Source organism: Zootoca vivipara, chromosome 3, assembly GCF_965207765.1.
Source record: "Zootoca vivipara chromosome 3, rZooViv2.hap1.1, whole genome shotgun sequence".
Taxonomy (NCBI): domain Eukaryota; kingdom Metazoa; phylum Chordata; class Lepidosauria; order Squamata; family Lacertidae; genus Zootoca; species Zootoca vivipara.
Genome location: NC_142586.1, coordinates 102,918,224 through 102,931,693, shown reverse-complemented (window position 1 = coordinate 102,931,693; position 13,470 = coordinate 102,918,224). Strand labels below are relative to the sequence as shown.

The window sequence follows — 13,470 nt, the reverse complement described above, 5'->3', positions numbered from 1 at the left end:
CAATCTAAAGGCAGAGGTTTTTGGGGAGGGAGATGAAGTAGCAAGTAGATGTGGTATATTGTAGCTCTCTGAGTCACGTTATGATTTTGGCTTGTAGTTCTGAAGTCCAGGGACTTTGGCCGCCCCGTGTATTTAATTTCCTCCTATCAGTTCTTCAGACAAAATATTATGTGTGCGTTAATGCTGAAGAGACGCTAGCCTTTGACCTTGCGATTCCAGAGGGAACATAAAACTGATGTCATCCAAGAAATAAAATAATTAAGGCATATCCATAGATGCATGGCGAACTGGGGGGGATGTTGTTTTCTTTGGACAATGAACTGATGTATGCTCAGCCATATGGACACTGACATTTTTATGCTTAGTTGTACTCTTCCAGTCCCAGCGCACCTGCGGTACTAGTGGTTTTGCTTTCTGATCCTAATTTCCCACAGTGGTAGTATGTCAGCAGCAACAGCCTGCAGAATTTGAAAATCTGCATTTTACTTTCCTTATGAGCTCTGTGGGTTTTCTAAGTCATCCAGTAGCTTCAAATTAAAAGAGGCATTTCATCTGGAAGAATTAGAATCATAGAATCATAGAATCATAGAGTTGGAAGAGACCACAAGGGCCATCCAGTCCAACCCCCTGCCAAGCAGGAAACACCATCAAAGCATTCCTGACAGATGGCTGTCAAGCCTCTGCTTAAAGACCTCCAAAGAAGGAGACTCCACCACACTCATTGGCAGCAAATTCCACTGCCGAACAGCTCTTACTGTCAGGAAGTTCTTCCTAATGTTTAGGTGGAATTTTCTTTCTTGTAGTTTGAATCCGTTGCTCCGTGTCCGCTTCTCTGGAGCAGCAGAAAACAACCTTTCTCCCTCCTCTATATGACATCCTTTTATATATTTGAACATGGTTATCATATCACCCCTTAACCTTCTCTTCTCCAGGCTAAACATACCCAGCTCCCTAAGCCGTTCCTCATAAGGCATCGTTTCCAGGCCTTTGACCATTTTGGTTGCCCTCTTCTGGACACGTTCCAGCTTATCAGTATCCTTCTTGAACTGTGGTGCCCAGAACTGGACACAATACTCCAGGTGAGGTCTGACCAGAGCAGAATACAGTGGTACTATTACTTCCCTTGATCTAGATGCTATACTCCTATTGATGCAGCCCAGAATTGCATTGGCTTTTTTAGCTGCTGCATCACACTGCTGACTCATGTCAAGTTTGTGGTCAACCAAAACTCCTAGATCCTTTTCACATGTACTGCTCTCAAGCCAGGTGTCTCCCATCCTGTATTAATCCCCAAACTTTCCATTTTGAGTTAACCTTGGGGGGTGTCGTCCCCCCTCCCCCTCCCCCAGTTCAGCTGAGTGATTTTGTTATCGCATCTCCAGTACAGTTTGGCTGCTGGGCCATGACTATGGCTGATCTGTGCACCGTATCATTAGCTGTTAGGGGAGTGGTGCAACACTTTACTGCAGAAAGTCTCAGGTGTGTCAGCATCTATGCCAGGGGTCCCCAGACTTACCGCGCGGTGGGCCGGAGGGCAGGGGAGTGCGCGCGCAGCGGGCCGGAGGGCGGGGGAGTGCGCGCCCGTGCGCATGCGCACACGCACACGGGCGGGGAAAAAATCGCCGAAAATCGCTTGTGCGCATGCGTATGGGCCTCCCCCGACCCGGAAGTGCACCAGAAATGACCTCTTCCGGGTCGGGAGAGGCCCATACGCATGCGCACAAAGGATTTTCGGCGATTTTTTGCCGATTTTTTAGATCGTCGCTGCGCCGCGCGCCGTGAGAGCGGGCGGCGGCAGCGGGCGGCGGGGGTCGTCGCGGGCCGGATTGGAAGGCCGATTGGGCCGCATCCGGCCCGGGGGCCGTAGTTTGGGGACCCCTGATCTATGCTTTATAACAGGCATCCCTAAACTTCGGCCCTCCAGATGTTTTGGACTACAATTCCCATCTTCCCCAACCACTGGTCCTGTTAGCTAGGGATCGTGGGAGTTGTAGGTCAAAACATCTGGAGGGCCGCAGTTTGGGGATGCCTGCTTTATAACTACCTGCTTGCTAGGCAGGCCCTCTTTGCTATATTGTTTTAGGGAGCTTCCAGGCAACCTGTTTCTGGAACATTCATCCCGATTTGTTTGCAGGGAGATTAGATGATGTTGGCTATCTAATGAGCATTCACTCAGATTTGCTTTTGGTTGACGCTGCGCCAAAGCAAAGGGCATTTTCCCATCACTTTAGTTTGTCAAGGGTGCTGGGAGTTTTTTTGGGGGGGGGTAAACTACAGTTCCCAGGATTCTTTAGGGGTAGCCATGTGCTTTAAATGTATGGTGTGGGTGCGACCTCTGTTGGGTGTTTCTTTTCAACTTGTGAAGGGCACTCCCCACATAACTCTACCCGCTTTGGCTCTCTAAACCTGCAAACTTTCATAATAGCTCAGTAGGTTGGAGCGTGGTGATGACAACACCAAGGTTGCAGGGTCAGTCCCCGTATGGGACAGCTGCATATTCCTGCATCGCAGGCAGTTAGACCAGATGATTCTCGGGGTCCCCTGCAGCTCTACAATTCTATAATATGACTTACTGTAATACCAGTTATACCCTACGAGTTAACAGCTTTGTCCTGTGCTTATAGATTATACATTCTTAAAAGAGGTGGCTCACTTTAACAAGGTGTGTTAATTCCCTGAATGATGGGCAGTTTCCCTAGCAAGAGAAGAAAGCGCTGACCTTTTTATATATGCCAAGAGACAGCCCGGTAAATCTCAAGAATTCTGGTGATTTATCTGTGGAGGAGCAATCCTAAATCACAACAGCTGCAGGTCAGCCTCCCACAGTGCCATCTGGGGCCATCCTGGCCTTTAAGGTCACTGCAGAAAGATTCATGTTGCCACTTGAAGTTGGACTCCTGACTCTTCCGGAGCTGGTAGCTAAACCTCCACCAGCGTTGTTAAGGCCTGCCCTGTGAAGCTGCATGCAGCAACAGCCTAGTTGCCAAGTGGCAGGAATCGTAGGATTTCAGAGTTGGAAGGGACCACGAGGGTCATCTAGTCCAACCCCCTGCAATGCAAGAATCTTTTGCCCAACGTGTAACCACTTGAACCCACGACCCTGAGAGTCTCATGCTCTACCAACTGAGCTATCCCAGCTGGCAGGAAAGGCTCTCTAAGGATTCCCTTAACCTGCCACACCAGAGTGGGAAGGAAGAAAAAGGACAAAGTTTAAGAAACAGGAAAGTGTCCTCCTTTCATAATTATTGCAGTATGTTACTAAACGAAACCTTACACAGCCTAGCGAGCTGTTTTGTGGCAAAGTTGGACAACTTTCAAGGGAAATGGGGTGGGGTGGGGAACAACGACAAGGGTTTGAAGAATCAGACTGAGCACAGAACATGTTTGTATTAATGGCATTAAAGTGCAATTCCACCTGTCTACTACTGCCATTTGCATCCCAGTTTTCTGGGACAGATTCCACCAGCTTTACCCATTATAAGATCGTTTAAGAGCTGCTGGTTCTTTTCTCCAGAATAGATGTTGTGTCTTTAAGCTGCACAAAAGGGAGACCATCAGCATCACTACTTAGAGGGAAACACACCTGTTAGATACTTCCTGTTGTGCTGCTGTTAAAGGTAAAGTAGCCCTGCCAGGAAGAAACAAACAAACAAAATTAGCAACAGCAAGTTAATGGTTAGTTAAGTGTTCTTGGCTTTCAGCATTTAAGGACCTTGGCTGGATGCTCCTTGAGCAAGGCTGGGGGGGGGGGAATCCAGTAGCGACACAAAAAGAAAAAGAAAATTTAATTAAATTTTTATTATCCTCTTTCTGTTAAAAATTCTCTGGTTTAAAATTAACACTAGTAGGCCCCAATCCAGCACAGGGTGAGGTGTACTTATTGAATTCATTGCAACTGTGTTGGATTACGGCTACCATTCTCAAAAAGACCTGCTCTTTTTTCCGATTTGCAGAAAAGGCTGAGCAATAACATCAGTTGCTCATGCCTGCACACCGTGCTCTTGTCAAAGGCACAGGACCAGGCAGAAAAAAAGTTTTCAAACACAGCCAGCACCACTTCTCAAAAAGGAATCTAAGCCATATTGAATAATGGCCTTCCTTCCTGTTAAAACAGGAGAGGGGAACTTGTGGCCTTGCAGATGTCGCTGGACTACAACTCCCGCCATCCCTAATAATTGATGTGCAGATAAAAACAACAACACCTGACTCTTTGAGGTCAAGCATGAGATGTATGACCAACAGGTTATATAATATTATTGGGGCAATTCATGAGCCAAATAGCACAGACTCTTTGGGTCAAAAGTACATGTTATGTGATTATTTTTATTTTTAAGGTTTGTTTAAATACAGAACACCTTCTTTTTGCACTTTTGCTGCAAGAAGCACTTGGAGGGAGGGGAAGACAAACAGTAGCCGAGTAGAAATTGCACATTGTTGCAAGGAAAAAAAGTGTTAACTCTGTCCCTCCTTTCCGACCCCCTTGCTGCCAGGACCTAGGCCAAACTGGGGTCCCACAAAGTTGTTGTTGTTTTTTTAAAAAAATAAAGTTGCCGGCATTAAGCAGACCTTTCTAACAGCATATTTCACGAAACGTATAGCTTAATTTTTTACTTTTTACCTCACAGAGGAACATTTTTCCCCTCTTCCCAGTGATTTGATTTAAATCTCGCTGTGGTTAAACCACTGAGCCTAGGACTTGCTGATCAGAAGGTCGGCGGTTCGAATCCCTGTGACGGGGTGAGCTCCCGTTGCTTGGTCCCAGCTCCTGCCAACCTAGCAGTTCGAAAGCACGTCAAAATGCAAGTAGATAAATAGGAACCGCTACAGCGGGAAGGTAAACGGCGTTTCCATGTGCTGCTCTGGTTCTCCAGAAGCAGCTTTGTCATGCTGGCCACATGACCTGGAAGCTATACGCCGGCTCCCTCGGCCAATAATGCGAGATGAGCGCGCAACCCCAGAGTCGGTCACGACTGGACCTAATGGTCAGGGGTCCCTTTACCTTTACCTTTACTTTGGCAATAGCTGGTCCCTTCGGAGTTTGGATCCAGATTTCCTCAGTTTCAAACAGTAAACACTGCATCCACCAAAGCCTGCAGATACTGTACAGCTTTTTGGGGTGTGTGTGTGTGGATAAACCAAATTAAACCAGTCGATTTAAAGCAGCAGAGAAGGGTCCAGTTACCTCATGCAAGGTTGAGCTAAGCATGACACAAAAAGAAAGACACCAGCCAATGTGTGTGAGAATATTTACTCAGACTGATCTGTTTCTGAAAGCATCTGTGAATAAGTGTTAAAACTTTACTGCTATGGTTTTCTGCGCTAATAATGACTATATTCAGACCCTGAAGAAGCACACTCATTTTCTGTCTCGGTCAATAATCTATTTAAGGTTGTGGGCCATGTCAGACATAGGTATCTCAGCCTAATAAACCATGGTTCATTAGGCTGGGAATGACGTGATCCATTCCTTTTCTGTACTCCTTTGTCTGCCAGTATCAGTACTTCTGTTGTAGTTTGTTTAAACCAGTGGTGGCCAAACTTGGCCCTCCAGCTGTTTTTGGACTACAACTCCCATCATCCCTAGCTAACAAGACCAGTGGTCATGGATGATGGGAATTGTAGTTCCAAAAACAGCTGGAGGGCCAAGTTTGGCCACCACTGGTTTAAACCATTCTTTTCCGTTGGTTTAAACAACAGTTTCTCCTTACATCAGAACCAGGAAACTGTGGTTTAATCATGTTCTACACACGAAGATCAGACCGCAAAACTAATTCTCAGCCTAATAAACCATTATAGTTTCTTTAGTCCTGGGTAGCAAAAGAAAAGTTATAGGGGATTCTTGAGCGAATATATATATATACTAAATTTCCACAGTGTACATGTAGCCATTTGGCCCTGTCAAGAGAGGAGAACGTGACCACACTTCTTCTCTTGTTCAGAAATCGAGGAATACAAAAGAGTACTAAGAGTCGCCTGCCCACTTCGTAAGATAACATTGGTGAAAAAAGGAAAGGGGCATACTTGTTGTTTTTTTCCTCTACACAGTCCACACACTATCTAGACATCTTGTGTTTTATTGTATTTTTAATATTTTGTTGGAAGCCACCCAGAGTGGCTGGGGAAACCCAGCCTGGATGGGGTGTTGTTGTTTAGTCGTTTAGTCGTGTCCGACTCTTCGTGACCCCATGGACCATAGCACGCCAGGCACTCCTGTCTTGCACTGCCTCCCGTAGTTTGGTCAAACTCATGTTCGTAGCTTCGAGAACACTGTCCAACCATCTTGTCCTCTGTCGTCCCCTTCTCCTAGTGCCCTCAATCTTTCCCAACATCAGGGTCTTTTCCAAGGATTTTTCTCTTCTCATGAGGTGGCCAAAGTATTGGAGCCTCAGCTTCACGATCTGTCCTTCCAGGGAGCACTCAGGGCTGATTTCCTTAAGAATGGATAGGTTTGATCTTCTAGCAGTCCATGGGACTCTCAAGAGTCTCCTCCAGCACCATAATTCAAAAGCATCAATTCTTCGGCGATCAGCCTTCTTTATGGTCCAGCTCTCACTTCCATACATCACTACTGGGAAAACCATAGCTTTAACTATACGGACCTTTGTCGGCAAGGTGATGTCTCTGCTTTTTAAGATGCTGTCTAGGTTTGTCATTGCTTTTCTCCCAAGAAGCAGGCGTCTTTTAATTTCGTGACTGCTGTCACCATCTGCAGTGATCAAGGAGCCCAAGAAAGTAAAATCTCTCACTGCCTCCATTTCTTCCCCTTCTATTTGCCAGGAGGTGATGGGACCAGTGGCCATGATCTTGGTTTTTTTGATGTTGAGCTTCAGACCATATTTTGCGCTCTCCTCTTTCACCCTCATTAAAAGGTTCTTTAATTCCTCCTCACTTTCTGCCATCAAGGTTGTGTCATCTGCATATCTGAGGTTGTTGATATTTCTTCCGGAAATCTTAATTCCTGCTTGGGATTCATCTAGTCCAGCCTTTCGCATGATGAATTCTGCATATAAGTTAAATAAGCAGGGAGACAATATACAACCTTGTCGTACTCCTTTCCCAATTTTGAACCAATCAGTTGTTCCATATCCAGTTCTAACTGTAGCTTCTTGTCCCACATAGAGATTTCTCAGGAGACAGATGAGGTGATCAGGCACTCCCATTTCTTTAAGAACTTGCCATAGTTTGCTGTGGTCGACACAGTCAAAGGCTTTTGCATAGTCAATGAAGCAGAAGTAGACGTTTTTCTGGAACTCTCTAGCTTTCTCCATAATCCAGCGCATGTTTGCTATTTGGTCTCTGGTTCCTCTGCCCTTTCGAAATCCAGCTTGCACTTCTGGGAGTTCTCGGTCCACATACTGCCTAAGCCTGCCTTGTAGAATTTTAAGCATAACCTTGCTAGCGTGTGAAATGAGCGCAATTGTGCGGTAGTTGGAGCATTCTTTGGCACTGCCCTTCTTTGGAATTGGGATGTAGACTGATCTTCTCCAATCCTCTGGCCATTGCTGAGTTTTCCAAACTTGCTGGCATATTGGGTGTAGCACCTTAACAGCATCATCTTTTAAAATTTTAAATAGTTCAGCTGGAATATCATCACTTCCACTGGCTTTGTTATTAGCAGTGCTTTCTAAGGCCCATTTGACTTCACTCTCCAAGATGTCTGGCTCAAGGTCAGCAACCACACTACCTGGGGTGTACGAGACCTCCATATCTTTCTGGTATAATTCCTCTGTGTATTCTTGCCACCTCTTCTTGATGTCTTCTGCTTCTGTTAGGTCCTTACCACTTTTGTCCTTGATTATGGTAATCTTTGTACGAAATGTTCCTTTCATATCTCCAATTTTCTTGAACAGATCTCTGGTTTTCCCCATTCTATTGTTTTCCTCTATTTCTTTGCATTGCTCATTTAAGAAGACCCTCTTATCTCTCCTTGCTGTTTTTTGGAAATCTGCATTCAGTTTCCTATATCTTTCCCTATCTCCCTTGCATTTTGCTTGCCTTCTCTCCTCCGCTATTCGTAAGGCCTCGTTGGACAGCCATTTTGCCTTCTTGCATTTCCTTTTCCTTGGGATGGTTTTCGTTGCTGCCTCCTGTATAATGTTACGAGCCTCCATCCATAGTTCTTCAGGCACTCTGTCCACCAAATCTAAATCCTTAAACCTGTTCCTCACTTCCACTGTGTATTCATAAGGGATTTGATTCAGATTGTATCTTACTGGCCCAGTGGTTTTTCCTACTTTCTTCAGTTTAAGCTGGAATTTTGCTATAAGAAGCTGATGATCTGAGTTACAGTCAGCTCCAGGTCTTGTTTTTGCTGACTGTATAGAGCTTCTCCATCTTTGGCTGCAGAGAATATAATCAATCTGATTTCGATGCTGCCCATTTGGTGATATCCATGTGTAGAGTCGTCTCTTGTGTTGTTGGAAGAGAGTGTTTGTGATGACCAGCTTGTTCTCTTGACAGAACTCTATTAGCCTTTGCCCTGCTTCATTTTGAACTCCAAGGCCAAACTTGCCAGTTGTTCCTTTTATCTCTTGATTCCCTACTTTAGCATTCCAATCCCCTGTAATGAGAAGAACATCCTTCTTTGGTGTCATTTCTAGAAGGTGTTGTAGGTCTTCATAGAATTGGTCAATTTCACTTTCTTCAGCACCGGTAGTTGGTGCATAAACTTGGATTACTGTGATGTTAAAAGGTCTGCCTTGGATTCGTATCGAGATCATTCTGTCATTTTTGAGATTGCATCCCATTACAGCTTTTGCCACTCTTTTGTTGACTATGAGGGCCACTCCATTTCTTCTACAGGATTCTTGCCCACAGTAGTAGATATGATAGTCACCCGAACTGAATTCACCCATTCCCTTCCATTTTAGTTCACTGATGCCCAGGATGTCGATATTTATTCTTGTCATCTCATTTTTGACCACATCCAGCTTACCTCTATTCATGGTTCTTACATTCCAGGTTCCTATGCAATATTTTTCTTTACAGCATCGGACTTTCCTTTCGCTTCCAGGCATATCCGCAACTGAGCGTCCTTTCGGCTTTGGCCCAGCCGCTTCATCAGCTCTGAATCTACTTGTACTTGTCCTCTGCTCTTCCTCAGTAGCATGTTGGACGCCTTCCGACCTGAGGGGCTCATCTTCCAGCGTCATAACTTTTATATGCCTGTTGTCTTTGTCCATGGAGTTTTCTTGGCAGGGATACTGGAGTGGCTTGCCAGTTCCTTCTCCAGGTGGATCACGTTTAGTCAAAACTCTCCACTATGACCTGTCCATCTTGGGTGGCCCTGCATGGCATAGCTCATAGCTTCTCTGAGTTATTCAAGCCCCTTCGCCACGACAAGGCATTGATCCATGAAGGGGCCTGGATGGGGTATAAAATAATAATAATAATAAATAAATAATATTCCTAGCTGGCCCTGCCACGCGTTGCTGTGGCTCAGTCTGTTAAATGGAGCCTCAGGGTCCCCCTTCAGACTCCCCTCACCTTCAGAGTCCCCCCTGTTTTACACGTGTTACCTCCACTCGGCTTAGTCTGGAAAGCGGCATAGTCTGCAAAGCCGAGCCGAGATACTGTGGAGAGGGAAGCTTTCCTAGGTGCAGTACCAGTGTATCCGTCGCTAGAGGGCGCTGTGTTGCAGTCTCTCCTGTGCTTCCAGCATGCACTTTCGTATGATTTGTGAGTTCTGAAACACGGGGTTTTTTTGGGGGGGGGTTTCACCTGGCGGAGGTGTGACACCTGTCTTAGCAAACTTTACCAGATCCTTCGGACATTCGCATGTGATGTTGTGTCAAAATTTCACCTCAATCAGTCAAGCGGTTTCAGAGAAAAGCGGAGACCCACCACATGCCCTATTTACATTTATATATATATATATATATATATATATATATATATATATATATATATTATTTGTAATTTTTGCCCCTACAAAGTACATATTGAGAAACTGGTTTCATTCTAAGAAAAGCTCCTTGCAGATTGATTCCGTGTTACCCTGCACTGTGTTCATTTCAAAACAGGTATAAGGTGGTTGTATCCAAACCAAAAGACCAAGCTGAGGGTTGTATCGAATAACCACACCCACCCAGGATCGCCAGGGTCTAGATTAGAACAGTGGTTCCCAAGCTTTTTTTGGCCATGCCCCACTTAAGTATCTCTAAAATCTTGATGCCTGCCCCCGGCAACATATAATTCTTATTATTCAAAAAGTGAACTCCTATTCATGTGTAGGAAGCCTAAAAGGTCCATTCACTGTTAATAACTCATTCTCGAATTACCCCCCTTAAAAATAAAATTTCCCCCCTGTTGGGAACCATGGCTCTAGAATCATTCTAGATTGAAAGCAGCATGTTGTGAATGGTTCTGGGTCGAGGAAAACTACATTAGTGTGTACGTAGCCTTTGGCTGGAAGTCTAAGGATGTTTAATTGGAAGTAAGCTCCGCTGAAATCAATACATTTTACTTCCAACCATAACGAAAGGAGAAATCTTTTTGATGTCCTCCCAACCACCATTTATTGATGGAACAGTGAGAGCGCCCTCTAGTGGCCAAAACTAGAGCTGTGCTGCATCCTAAAGGATCAACACATAAATGGTGCAATAATCTTTATTGTTTTAGCTGCTCCAGACTAATGCAATTAACTCCTCTGGAATATGTATTTGATGGCCGAATAAATTATTGTGATATAAATAGTTTGTTTGCTTTTTTACAGTGATGTTTGTCTCATATTCAAAGTTAGGAAAACTTCTTCCTCGAAGCTACATGCAAACCACACATTTAAAGCACATCCCTCCCCCCCCAAAAAAAATACTGGGAACTGTTGTTTGTTAAGGTTGCTGGGAACTGTAGCTCTGTGAATGACAGTTCCCAGAGTTCTTTGTGGGGTGCTTTAAAGGTATGGTATGAACAAGACATTCAGTTGGCACTTCTTGCCTACAATATCAGTCGGCTTCTTAGTATAGTGTGATCTAGCAGGCTGGAATTGCTGAAACCTGCTCCTGTCACTTCAGAGCTTGCAGTAAGGGGTGGGCGAGTCAAGTGGGGCTTGGAGCTCAGGAGAGTATGGGATGGGAAGGAGAGAAAAGGGAAGAATGTGGACTCATGAGTAAAACAGCGAATTAGTTTAAATAAACTTCAGGTGTTCCGATTCCTAAAAGCCTGTGGTTCGTTGAAGCACACCCACTTACAAAGAAGGATTTTAAAGAAATTAACCTGTTATCAATCTCCTGTTTGGGAAAACCAACCAAGTACAAACTATTCAAGCCAACAATAATTAAATAATTAATTAAATAATGTGCATAATCAATACGTTTGCTTCCCACGTTCCAGGTACCCACCTGAAAAGCTCCTATCATCATCATCCTTGTTATTTTATTTTATTTAGTTTATTTATTTGTTGCCCATCCTTCACCCTAAGGTCTCAGGGTGGGTTACAGCATTTAATTTTTTTTAAAAAAAAAAAAAACCAACAACTTAAGGGCAGGAGAGAATCAACTTCCTGGCTTCTTGCTGTGGCACAAAGCTACTATTTTTAAAGGTTATTTGTGAGACATACTCATTTCCAATGCTGAATCAAACACACATTCATAACCCCGTTTTCCCCTTCATTAATTACAGTAATCTGAAGCCTCAACAGAAGACGTACTGTACCATGATGAGCCATTTTGTTTTAATCACCACATTACTCTACAACTTGAAAACATTAATCTAATAATCAGGCTTGCAAATGCTGAGAGTTTGTGGAAATGCAATGAAAATCCAGCAGCCATTCAAGTGAACATCTGGAAAGGGCATTTTGTGGAGCTAATAAAATAAGGGAGTTTCAGAATTGATGCCAGTAAGCTTTGTCTCCTGGTAGGGTTTGTTCCCCCCCCCTTCTCTCCTCTCTTTTGTCTTTTCAGTTCCTGCTGAATGTGAGATCTTGGGAAGATGCACTTTCACACTGTTAGCAATCTCCAAAGGGACCTTGGCAGCCAATTAGAGGGGCCAGTGGGAGAAAAGGACAAAAGAACCAAATGCAAAAATCAATATCAATATGAACTATCTGTGCCCTCTTGGCCCAAGACTTGCAACCCAGAGACTTACATTTCTTAAGGGATTAGGATACACTTACGAGAAACTCTCCAGTAAAATAAAGATGGGGACAGTCTAAAGGAGGCTTTTTTAATTTCAATGAGCAACGTGATCTTTTCATCGGGAAGATTTCCCCTCCCGATTGCTTCATTGATACACAACTAACTTAAAGAGTGACCATATTTCTTCCATAATGCTCCATCCATGCTTGCTGGGGAGGAGGAGGGGAAAAACACACAAAAACAGGCTCTAACTTCCCCCACCCCGCTCCCCTTTTCCAGATTTCCTGTCTTGTTATACCAAAAGCCGTAAACAATATGCTAAGCTAAGGTTACCCTGCCAATCAGCCTGAATTATTGACTTCTGCTATGAACTATTTACTAGGGGGTTCTTAGTGGATGGCTGGAAGCAAACCAAAGCTCTTCTGGGGGTAAATGAAAAAAATGCAAAGGTTGTCGTCTAGAATGAATGCTCTCCAGGTTTATTGTTACAAAAAAGCCATTCAACACTGACTCCACAATGCCGGCTGATAATTTGCACTTAGCACTTACGTGTTTTGACCCCCTGCGTAGCCACTAAACACCTGAAAAGTCAAGAGGTCCATTCAGGTGCACCAAGTAGCAACTTCACATTTTAAAAAAAACACAGCAAGGGCTGCTGTTCTTTTCCGGACACATACCAACACAATAGAGCGAAGGCAGTTTCTGGGAATGCTTTTGATTTGTAAGCATTTTAGCTGACATGCAATAAGGCCAGGGATTGATGGGCAATTTTTGCATTTGGGGAGATAACAGTGCAAGATTTACCCCTCTACTTGTCGAGCTGCCCTGTTTACAAGGGGGGGGGGAGGCAGGCCACAGAAGAATTGTAGAATTAAGGAAGGGATATTAGATTGTCATCTGTTCCAACCCCTGGGGCTCAATGCAGGATCTACAATGTAGGAATCAAAGTATTCCTAAGATGTAGCCATCCATCCTCTCCTTAAATACTTCTATCAAAGCTCTTACTGGCATTCAAGCAAAATTTGCTTCCCTGAAATTTTCATCTATTGATTTTGAGTCCTCTGAAGGAACAGAGAACAAATCTGTTCTTTCTTTCTTTTTTAGGTGAGTGTTGGGGTTTGAAAGCCTGTAGATTTGTGCAATTTAAGTGGATTAAAGCCAAGTCACCCTTACGTGACAAACACACTTTAAAAAAAAAACAACCATGGATTTGGGGTAGTTAAAATGACAGGGGAATGCCTCGTGAACAAATGATTAGTGAGAAGAAGATGCATAAATGCCCCACATGCAAATCAGGGTAAATGTTTGCTGCTGTATAACTGCCCTGCAAACCAACCAACCAACATGAATGTCCGATAAAGACTGGGCACCATCTAACTCTACGTAGGTTTTG

At 44.1% G+C, this 13,470-nt stretch overlaps 1 protein-coding gene across 2 annotated transcripts in view; it reads right to left on the bottom strand.

Annotated features, from left to right (window-relative positions):
* Positions 1 to 13,470, bottom strand: part of LOC132591836 (uncharacterized) — a 264,084-nt gene that overhangs the window by 230,036 nt on the left and 20,578 nt on the right. Inside the window, exon 2 of one of the 2 annotated variants that reach the window (XR_009557250.2) lies at positions 3,584 to 3,628. The exons of the other annotated variant lie outside the window; for it this stretch is intronic. The gene's annotated coding sequence lies outside the window, so the exon portion shown is untranslated. The remainder of the gene's footprint in view (positions 1 to 3,583; positions 3,629 to 13,470) is intronic. 2 annotated transcript variants of the gene reach the window in all.